The sequence below is a fragment of the Siphateles boraxobius genome, unplaced genomic scaffold (genome assembly GCF_051911475.1).
Source record: "Siphateles boraxobius isolate OS27281-9 unplaced genomic scaffold, OSU_SipBor_1 296, whole genome shotgun sequence".
Lineage (NCBI taxonomy): Eukaryota > Metazoa > Chordata > Actinopteri > Cypriniformes > Leuciscidae > Siphateles > Siphateles boraxobius.
The window spans coordinates 707,501-715,000 of NW_027508915.1; the positions used below are offsets into that span (position 1 = coordinate 707,501).

General features: G+C 39.3%; 18 non-coding genes across 18 annotated transcripts; all 18 read right to left on the reverse strand.

Moving 5' to 3' along the window:
* Positions 1–218: 218 nt before the first annotated feature.
* Positions 219–337, reverse strand: LOC143754714 (5S ribosomal RNA). The gene has a single exon (XR_013208488.1). It is a non-coding gene; the product is annotated as a 5S ribosomal RNA (ribosomal RNA).
* A 273-nt stretch (positions 338–610) lies between these two features.
* LOC143754715 (5S ribosomal RNA) lies at positions 611–729 on the reverse strand. Its single transcript, XR_013208489.1, has one exon. It is a non-coding gene; the product is annotated as a 5S ribosomal RNA (ribosomal RNA).
* Positions 730–1,012: 283 nt separating this feature from the next.
* LOC143754716 (5S ribosomal RNA) lies at positions 1,013–1,131 on the reverse strand. The gene has a single exon (XR_013208490.1). It is a non-coding gene; the product is annotated as a 5S ribosomal RNA (ribosomal RNA).
* Positions 1,132–1,407: 276 nt separating this feature from the next.
* LOC143754717 (5S ribosomal RNA) lies at positions 1,408–1,526 on the reverse strand. Its single transcript, XR_013208491.1, has one exon. It is a non-coding gene; the product is annotated as a 5S ribosomal RNA (ribosomal RNA).
* Positions 1,527–1,905: 379 nt separating this feature from the next.
* On the reverse strand, positions 1,906–2,024 carry LOC143754718 (5S ribosomal RNA). The gene has a single exon (XR_013208492.1). It is a non-coding gene; the product is annotated as a 5S ribosomal RNA (ribosomal RNA).
* A 275-nt stretch (positions 2,025–2,299) lies between these two features.
* Positions 2,300–2,418, reverse strand: LOC143754719 (5S ribosomal RNA). Its single transcript, XR_013208493.1, has one exon. It is a non-coding gene; the product is annotated as a 5S ribosomal RNA (ribosomal RNA).
* Positions 2,419–2,692: 274 nt separating this feature from the next.
* LOC143754720 (5S ribosomal RNA) lies at positions 2,693–2,811 on the reverse strand. Its single transcript, XR_013208494.1, has one exon. It is a non-coding gene; the product is annotated as a 5S ribosomal RNA (ribosomal RNA).
* A 283-nt stretch (positions 2,812–3,094) lies between these two features.
* LOC143754721 (5S ribosomal RNA) lies at positions 3,095–3,213 on the reverse strand. Its single transcript, XR_013208495.1, has one exon. It is a non-coding gene; the product is annotated as a 5S ribosomal RNA (ribosomal RNA).
* Positions 3,214–3,489: 276 nt separating this feature from the next.
* On the reverse strand, positions 3,490–3,608 carry LOC143754722 (5S ribosomal RNA). Its single transcript, XR_013208496.1, has one exon. It is a non-coding gene; the product is annotated as a 5S ribosomal RNA (ribosomal RNA).
* A 385-nt stretch (positions 3,609–3,993) lies between these two features.
* Positions 3,994–4,112, reverse strand: LOC143754724 (5S ribosomal RNA). Its single transcript, XR_013208498.1, has one exon. It is a non-coding gene; the product is annotated as a 5S ribosomal RNA (ribosomal RNA).
* Positions 4,113–4,394: 282 nt separating this feature from the next.
* Positions 4,395–4,513, reverse strand: LOC143754725 (5S ribosomal RNA). The gene has a single exon (XR_013208499.1). It is a non-coding gene; the product is annotated as a 5S ribosomal RNA (ribosomal RNA).
* A 273-nt stretch (positions 4,514–4,786) lies between these two features.
* Positions 4,787–4,905, reverse strand: LOC143754726 (5S ribosomal RNA). Its single transcript, XR_013208500.1, has one exon. It is a non-coding gene; the product is annotated as a 5S ribosomal RNA (ribosomal RNA).
* A 283-nt stretch (positions 4,906–5,188) lies between these two features.
* On the reverse strand, positions 5,189–5,307 carry LOC143754727 (5S ribosomal RNA). Its single transcript, XR_013208501.1, has one exon. It is a non-coding gene; the product is annotated as a 5S ribosomal RNA (ribosomal RNA).
* Positions 5,308–5,583: 276 nt separating this feature from the next.
* On the reverse strand, positions 5,584–5,702 carry LOC143754728 (5S ribosomal RNA). The gene has a single exon (XR_013208502.1). It is a non-coding gene; the product is annotated as a 5S ribosomal RNA (ribosomal RNA).
* A 282-nt stretch (positions 5,703–5,984) lies between these two features.
* On the reverse strand, positions 5,985–6,103 carry LOC143754730 (5S ribosomal RNA). The gene has a single exon (XR_013208504.1). It is a non-coding gene; the product is annotated as a 5S ribosomal RNA (ribosomal RNA).
* Positions 6,104–6,379: 276 nt separating this feature from the next.
* Positions 6,380–6,498, reverse strand: LOC143754731 (5S ribosomal RNA). The gene has a single exon (XR_013208505.1). It is a non-coding gene; the product is annotated as a 5S ribosomal RNA (ribosomal RNA).
* A 274-nt stretch (positions 6,499–6,772) lies between these two features.
* LOC143754732 (5S ribosomal RNA) lies at positions 6,773–6,891 on the reverse strand. Its single transcript, XR_013208506.1, has one exon. It is a non-coding gene; the product is annotated as a 5S ribosomal RNA (ribosomal RNA).
* Positions 6,892–7,166: 275 nt separating this feature from the next.
* On the reverse strand, positions 7,167–7,285 carry LOC143754733 (5S ribosomal RNA). The gene has a single exon (XR_013208507.1). It is a non-coding gene; the product is annotated as a 5S ribosomal RNA (ribosomal RNA).
* Between the last annotated feature and the right edge of the window lie 215 nt (positions 7,286–7,500).

Below are 7,500 nucleotides of genomic sequence, written 5' to 3' on the forward strand. Positions count from 1 at the left end.
CTTTTGAAAAAACTCAAACTCTTTCATGCTCTCTGAAGAATCTCAGAGACTTTTAAAGGCTTTCTGAAGAAGCTCAGTGAGTCTTTTTTTTAAAGTAAGAAGAACTTTTGAAAAAACTCAAACTCTTTCATGCTCTCTGAAGAATCTCAGAGACTTTTAAAGGCTTTCTGAAGAAGCTCAGGGACTCTTTTTTTTTTTTTTTTTTTTTAAATCAAAAAAGCTTACAGCACCTGGTATTCCCAGGCGGTCTCCCATCCAAGTACTAACCAGGCCCGACCCTGCTTAGCTTCCGAGATCAGACGAGATCGGGCGTGACCAAGGTGGTATGGCCGTAAGCGAAAACTGCTGCCAAAATTGGGCAATTTAAAAGGTTAGACCATTAATGAAGAAAACTAAGAAGAACTTTTGAAAAAACTCAAACTCTTTCATGCTCTCTGAAGAATCTCAGAGACTTTTAAAGGCTTTCTGAAGAAGCTCAGTGAGTCTTTTTTTTAAAGTAAGAAGAACTTTTGAAAAAACTCAAACTCTTTCATGCTCTCTGAAGAATCTCAGAGACTTTTAAAGGCTTTCTGAAGAAGCTCAGGGACTCTTTTTTTTTTTAAATCAAAAAAGCTTACAGCACCTGGTATTCCCAGGCGGTCTCCCATCCAAGTACTAACCAGGCCCGACCCTGCTTAGCTTCCGAGATCAGACGAGATCGGGCGTGACCAAGGTGGTATGGCCGTAAGCGAAAACTGCTGCCAAAATTGGGCAATTTAAAAGGTTAGACCATTAATGAAGAAAACTAAGAAGAACTTTTGAAAAAACTCAAACTCTTTCATGCTCTCTGAAGAATCTCAGAGACTTTTAAAGGCTTTCTGAAGAAGCTCAGTGAGTCTTTTTTTTAAAGTAAGAAGAACTTTTGAAAAAACTCAAACTCTTTCATGCTCTCTGAAGAATCTCAGAGACTTTTAAAGGCTTTCTGAAGAAGCTCAGGGACTCTTTTTTTTTTTTTTTTTTTTTAAATCAAAAAAGCTTACAGCACCTGGTATTCCCAGGCGGTCTCCCATCCAAGTACTAACCAGGCCCGACCCTGCTTAGCTTCCGAGATCAGACGAGATCGGGCGTGACCAAGGTGGTATGGCCGTAAGCGAAAACTGCTGCCAAAATTGGGCAATTTAAAAGGTTAGACCATTAATGAAGAAAACTAAGAAGAACTTTTGAAAAAACTCAAACTCTTTCATACTCTCTGTAGAATCTCAGAGACTTTTAAAGGCTTTCTGCAGAAGCTCAGTGAGTCTTTTTTTTTAAACTAAGAGGAACTTTTGAAAAAACTCAAACTCTTTCATGCTCTCTGAAGAATCTCAGAGACTTTTAAAGGCTTTCTGAAGAAGCTCAGGGACTCTTTTTTTTTTTTTAAATCAAAAAAGCTTACAGCACCTGGTATTCCCAGGCGGTCTCCCATCCAAGTACTAACCAGGCCCGACCCTGCTTAGCTTCCGAGATCAGACGAGATCGGGCGTGACCAAGGTGGTATGGCCGTAAGCGAAAACTGCTGCCAAAATTGGGCAATTTAAAAGGTTAGACCATTAATGAAGAAAACTAAGAAGAACTTTTGAAAAAACTCAAACTCTTTCATGCTCTCTGAAGAATCTCAGAGACTTTTAAAGGCTTTCTGAAGAAGCTCAGTGAGTCTTTTTTTTAAAGTAAGAAGAACTTTTGAAAAAACTCAGACTCTTTCATGCTCTCTGAAGAATCTCAGAGACTTTTAAAGGCTTTCTGAAGAAGCTCAGTGAGTCTTTTTTTTAAAGTAAGAAGAAATTTTGAAAAAACTCAAACTCTTTCATGCTCTCTGAAGAATCTCAGAGACTTTTAAAGGCTTTCTGAAGAAGCTCAGGGACTCTTTTTTTTTTTTTAAATCAAAAAAGCTTACAGCACCTGGTATTCCCAGGCGGTCTCCCATCCAAGTACTAACCAGGCCCGACCCTGCTTAGCTTCCGAGATCAGACGAGATCGGGCGTGACCAAGGTGGTATGGCCGTAAGCGAAAACTGCTGCCAAAATTGGGCAATTTAAAAGGTTAGACCATTAATGAAGAAAACTAAGAAGAACTTTTGAAAAAACTCAAACTCTTTCATGCTCTCTGAAGAATCTCAGAGACTTTTAAAGGCTTTCTGAAGAAGCTCAGTGAGTCTTTTTTTTAAAGTAAGAAGAACTTTTGAAAAAACTCAAACTCTTTCATGCTCTCTGAAGAATCTCAGAGACTTTTAAAGGCTTTCTGAAGAAGCTCAGGGACTCTTTTTTTTTTTTTAAATCAAAAAAGCTTACAGCACCTGGTATTCCCAGGCGGTCTCCCATCCAAGTACTAACCAGGCCCGACCCTGCTTAGCTTCCGAGATCAGACGAGATCGGGCGTGACCAAGGTGGTATGGCCGTAAGCGAAAACTGCTGCCAAAATTGGGCAATTTAAAAGGTTAGACCATTAATGAAGAAAACTAAGAAGAACTTTTGAAAAAACTCAAACTCTTTCATGCTCTCTGAAGAATCTCAGAGACTTTTAAAGGCTTTCTGAAGAAGCTCAGTGAGTCTTTTTTTTAAAGTAAGAAGAACTTTTGAAAAAACTCAAACTCTTTCATGCTCTCTGAAGAATCTCAGAGACTTTTAAAGGCTTTCTGAAGAAGCTCAGGGACTCTTTTTTTTTTTTAAATCAAAAAAGCTTACAGCACCTGGTATTCCCAGGCGGTCTCCCATCCAAGTACTAACCAGGCCCGACCCTGCTTAGCTTCCGAGATCAGACGAGATCGGGCGTGACCAAGGTGGTATGGCCGTAAGCGAAAACTGCTGCCAAAATTGGGCAATTTAAAAGGTTAGACCATTAATGAAGAAAACTAAGAAGAACTTTTGAAAAAACTCAAACTCTTTCATGCTCTCTGAAGAATCTCAGAGACTTTTAAAGGCTTTCTGAAGAAGCTCAGTGAGTCTTTTTTTTAAAGTAAGAAGAACTTTTGAAAAAACTCAAACTCTTTCATGCTCTCTGAAGAATCTCAGAGACTTTTAAAGGCTTTCTGAAGAAGCTCAGGGACTCTTTTTTTTTTTTTTTTTTTTTAAATCAAAAAAGCTTACAGCACCTGGTATTCCCAGGCGGTCTCCCATCCAAGTACTAACCAGGCCCGACCCTGCTTAGCTTCCGAGATCAGACGAGATCGGGCGTGACCAAGGTGGTATGGCCGTAAGCGAAAACTGCTGCCAAAATTGGGCAATTTAAAAGGTTAGACCATTAATGAAGAAAACTAAGAAGAACTTTTGAAAAAACTCAAACTCTTTCATACTCTCTGTAGAATCTCAGAGACTTTTAAAGGCTTTCTGAAGAAGCTCAGTGAGTCTTTTTTTTTAAACTAAGAGGAACTTTTGAAAAAACTCAAACTCTTTCATGCTCTCTGAAGAATCTCAGAGACTTTTAAAGGCTTTCTGAAGAAGCTCAGGGACTCTTTTTTTTTTTTTAAATCAAAAAAGCTTACAGCACCTGGTATTCCCAGGCGGTCTCCCATCCAAGTACTAACCAGGCCCGACCCTGCTTAGCTTCCGAGATCAGACGAGATCGGGCGTGACCAAGGTGGTATGGCCGTAAGCGAAAACTGCTGCCAAAATTGGGCAATTTAAAAGGTTAGACCATTAATGAAGAAAACTAAGAAGAACTTTTGAAAAAACTCAAACTCTTTCATGCTCTCTGAAGAATCTCAGAGACTTTTAAAGGCTTTCTGAAGAAGCTCAGTGAGTCTTTTTTTTTAAACTAAGAAGAACTTTTGAAAAAACTCAAACTCTTTCATGCTCTCTGAAGAATCTCAGAGACTTTTAAAGGCTTTCTGCAGAAGCTCAGTGAGTCTTTTTTTTAAACTAAGAAGAACTTTTGAAAAAACTCAAACTCTTTCATGCTCTCTGAAGAATCTCAGAGACTTTTAAAGGCTTTCTGAAGAAGCTCAGGGACTCTTTTTTTTTTTTTTTTTTAAATCAAAAAAGCTTACAGCACCTGGTATTCCCAGGCGGTCTCCCATCCAAGTACTAACCAGGCCCGACCCTGCTTAGCTTCCGAGATCAGACGAGATCGGGCGTGACCAAGGTGGTATGGCCGTAAGCGAAAACTGCTGCCAAAATTGGGCAATTTAAAAGGTTAGACCATTAATGAAGAAAACTAAGAAGAACTTTTGAAAAAACTCAAACTCTTTCATGCTCTCTGAAGAATCTCAGAGACTTTTAAAGGCTTTCTGAAGAAGCTCAGTGAGTCTTTTTTTTAAAGTAAGAAGAACTTTTGAAAAAACTCAAACTCTTTCATGCTCTCTGAAGAATCTCAGAGACTTTTAAAGGCTTTCTGAAGAAGCTCAGGGACTCTTTTTTTTTTTTTTTTTTTTAAATCAAAAAAGCTTACAGCACCTGGTATTCCCAGGCGGTCTCCCATCCAAGTACTAACCAGGCCCGACCCTGCTTAGCTTCCGAGATCAGACGAGATCGGGCGTGACCAAGGTGGTATGGCCGTAAGCGAAAACTGCTGCCAAAATTGGGCAATTTAAAAGGTTAGACCATTAATGAAGAAAACTAAGAAGAACTTTTGAAAAAACTCAAACTCTTTCATGCTCTCTGAAGAATCTCAGAGACTTTTAAAGGCTTTCTGAAGAAGCTCAGTGAGTCTTTTTTTTAAAGTAAGAAGAACTTTTGAAAAAACTCAAACTCTTTCATGCTCTCTGAAGAATCTCAGAGACTTTTAAAGGCTTTCTGAAGAAGCTCAGGGACTCTTTTTTTTTTTAAATCAAAAAAGCTTACAGCACCTGGTATTCCCAGGCGGTCTCCCATCCAAGTACTAACCAGGCCCGACCCTGCTTAGCTTCCGAGATCAGACGAGATCGGGCGTGACCAAGGTGGTATGGCCGTAAGCGAAAACTGCTGCCAAAATTGGGCAATTTAAAAGGTTAGACCATTAATGAAGAAAACTAAGAAGAACTTTTGAAAAAACTCAAACTCTTTCATGCTCTCTGAAGAATCTCAGAGACTTTTAAAGGCTTTCTGAAGAAGCTCAGTGAGTCTTTTTTTTAAAGTAAGAAGAACTTTTGAAAAAACTCAAACTCTTTCATGCTCTCTGAAGAATCTCAGAGACTTTTAAAGGCTTTCTGAAGAAGCTCAGGGACTCTTTTTTTTTTTTTTTTTTTTTAAATCAAAAAAGCTTACAGCACCTGGTATTCCCAGGCGGTCTCCCATCCAAGTACTAACCAGGCCCGACCCTGCTTAGCTTCCGAGATCAGACGAGATCGGGCGTGACCAAGGTGGTATGGCCGTAAGCGAAAACTGCTGCCAAAATTGGGCAATTTAAAAGGTTAGACCATTAATGAAGAAAACTAAGAAGAACTTTTGAAAAAACTCAAACTCTTTCATACTCTCTGTAGAATCTCAGAGACTTTTAAAGGCTTTCTGCAGAAGCTCAGTGAGTCTTTTTTTTTAAACTAAGAGGAACTTTTGAAAAAACTCAAACTCTTTCATGCTCTCTGAAGAATCTCAGAGACTTTTAAAGGCTTTCTGAAGAAGCTCAGGGACTCTTTTTTTTTTTTTAAATCAAAAAAGCTTACAGCACCTGGTATTCCCAGGCGGTCTCCCATCCAAGTACTAACCAGGCCCGACCCTGCTTAGCTTCCGAGATCAGACGAGATCGGGCGTGACCAAGGTGGTATGGCCGTAAGCGAAAACTGCTGCCAAAATTGGGCAATTTAAAAGGTTAGACCATTAATGAAGAAAACTAAGAAGAACTTTTGAAAAAACTCAAACTCTTTCATGCTCTCTGAAGAATCTCAGAGACTTTTAAAGGCTTTCTGAAGAAGCTCAGTGAGTCTTTTTTTTAAAGTAAGAAGAACTTTTGAAAAAACTCAAACTCTTTCATGCTCTCTGAAGAATCTCAGAGACTTTTAAAGGCTTTCTGAAGAAGCTCAGGGACTCTTTTTTTTTTTTTTTTTTTTAAATCAAAAAAGCTTACAGCACCTGGTATTCCCAGGCGGTCTCCCATCCAAGTACTAACCAGGCCCGACCCTGCTTAGCTTCCGAGATCAGACGAGATCGGGCGTGACCAAGGTGGTATGGCCGTAAGCGAAAACTGCTGCCAAAATTGGGCAATTTAAAAGGTTAGACCATTAATGAAGAAAACTAAGAAGAACTTTTGAAAAAACTCAAACTCTTTCATACTCTCTGTAGAATCTCAGAGACTTTTAAAGGCTTTCTGCAGAAGCTCAGTGAGTCTTTTTTTTTAAACTAAGAGGAACTTTTGAAAAAACTCAAACTCTTTCATGCTCTCTGAAGAATCTCAGAGACTTTTAAAGGCTTTCTGAAGAAGCTCAGGGACTCTTTTTTTTTTTTTAAATCAAAAAAGCTTACAGCACCTGGTATTCCCAGGCGGTCTCCCATCCAAGTACTAACCAGGCCCGACCCTGCTTAGCTTCCGAGATCAGACGAGATCGGGCGTGACCAAGGTGGTATGGCCGTAAGCGAAAACTGCTGCCAAAATTGGGCAATTTAAAAGGTTAGACCATTAATGAAGAAAACTAAGAAGAACTTTTGAAAAAACTCAAACTCTTTCATGCTCTCTGAAGAATCTCAGAGACTTTTAAAGGCTTTCTGAAGAAGCTCAGTGAGTCTTTTTTTTAAAGTAAGAAGAACTTTTGAAAAAACTCAAACTCTTTCATGCTCTCTGAAGAATCTCAGAGACTTTTAAAGGCTTTCTGAAGAAGCTCAGGGACTCTTTTTTTTTTTTAAATCAAAAAAGCTTACAGCACCTGGTATTCCCAGGCGGTCTCCCATCCAAGTACTAACCAGGCCCGACCCTGCTTAGCTTCCGAGATCAGACGAGATCGGGCGTGACCAAGGTGGTATGGCCGTAAGCGAAAACTGCTGCCAAAATTGGGCAATTTAAAAGGTTAGACCATTAATGAAGAAAACTAAGAAGAACTTTTGAAAAAACTCAAACTCTTTCATGCTCTCTGAAGAATCTCAGAGACTTTTAAAGGCTTTCTGAAGAAGCTCAGTGAGTCTTTTTTTTAAAGTAAGAAGAACTTTTGAAAAAACTCAAACTCTTTCATGCTCTCTGAAGAATCTCAGAGACTTTTAAAGGCTTTCTGAAGAAGCTCAGGGACTCTTTTTTTTTTTTTAAATCAAAAAAGCTTACAGCACCTGGTATTCCCAGGCGGTCTCCCATCCAAGTACTAACCAGGCCCGACCCTGCTTAGCTTCCGAGATCAGACGAGATCGGGCGTGACCAAGGTGGTATGGCCGTAAGCGAAAACTGCTGCCAAAATTGGGCAATTTAAAAGGTTAGACCATTAATGAAGAAAACTAAGAAGAACTTTTGAAAAAACTCAAACTCTTTCATGCTCTCTGAAGAATCTCAGAGACTTTTAAAGGCTTTCTGAAGAAGCTCAGTGAGTCTTTTTTTTTAAACTAAGAAGAACTTTTGAAAAAACTCAAACTCTTTCATGCTCTCTGAAGAATCTCA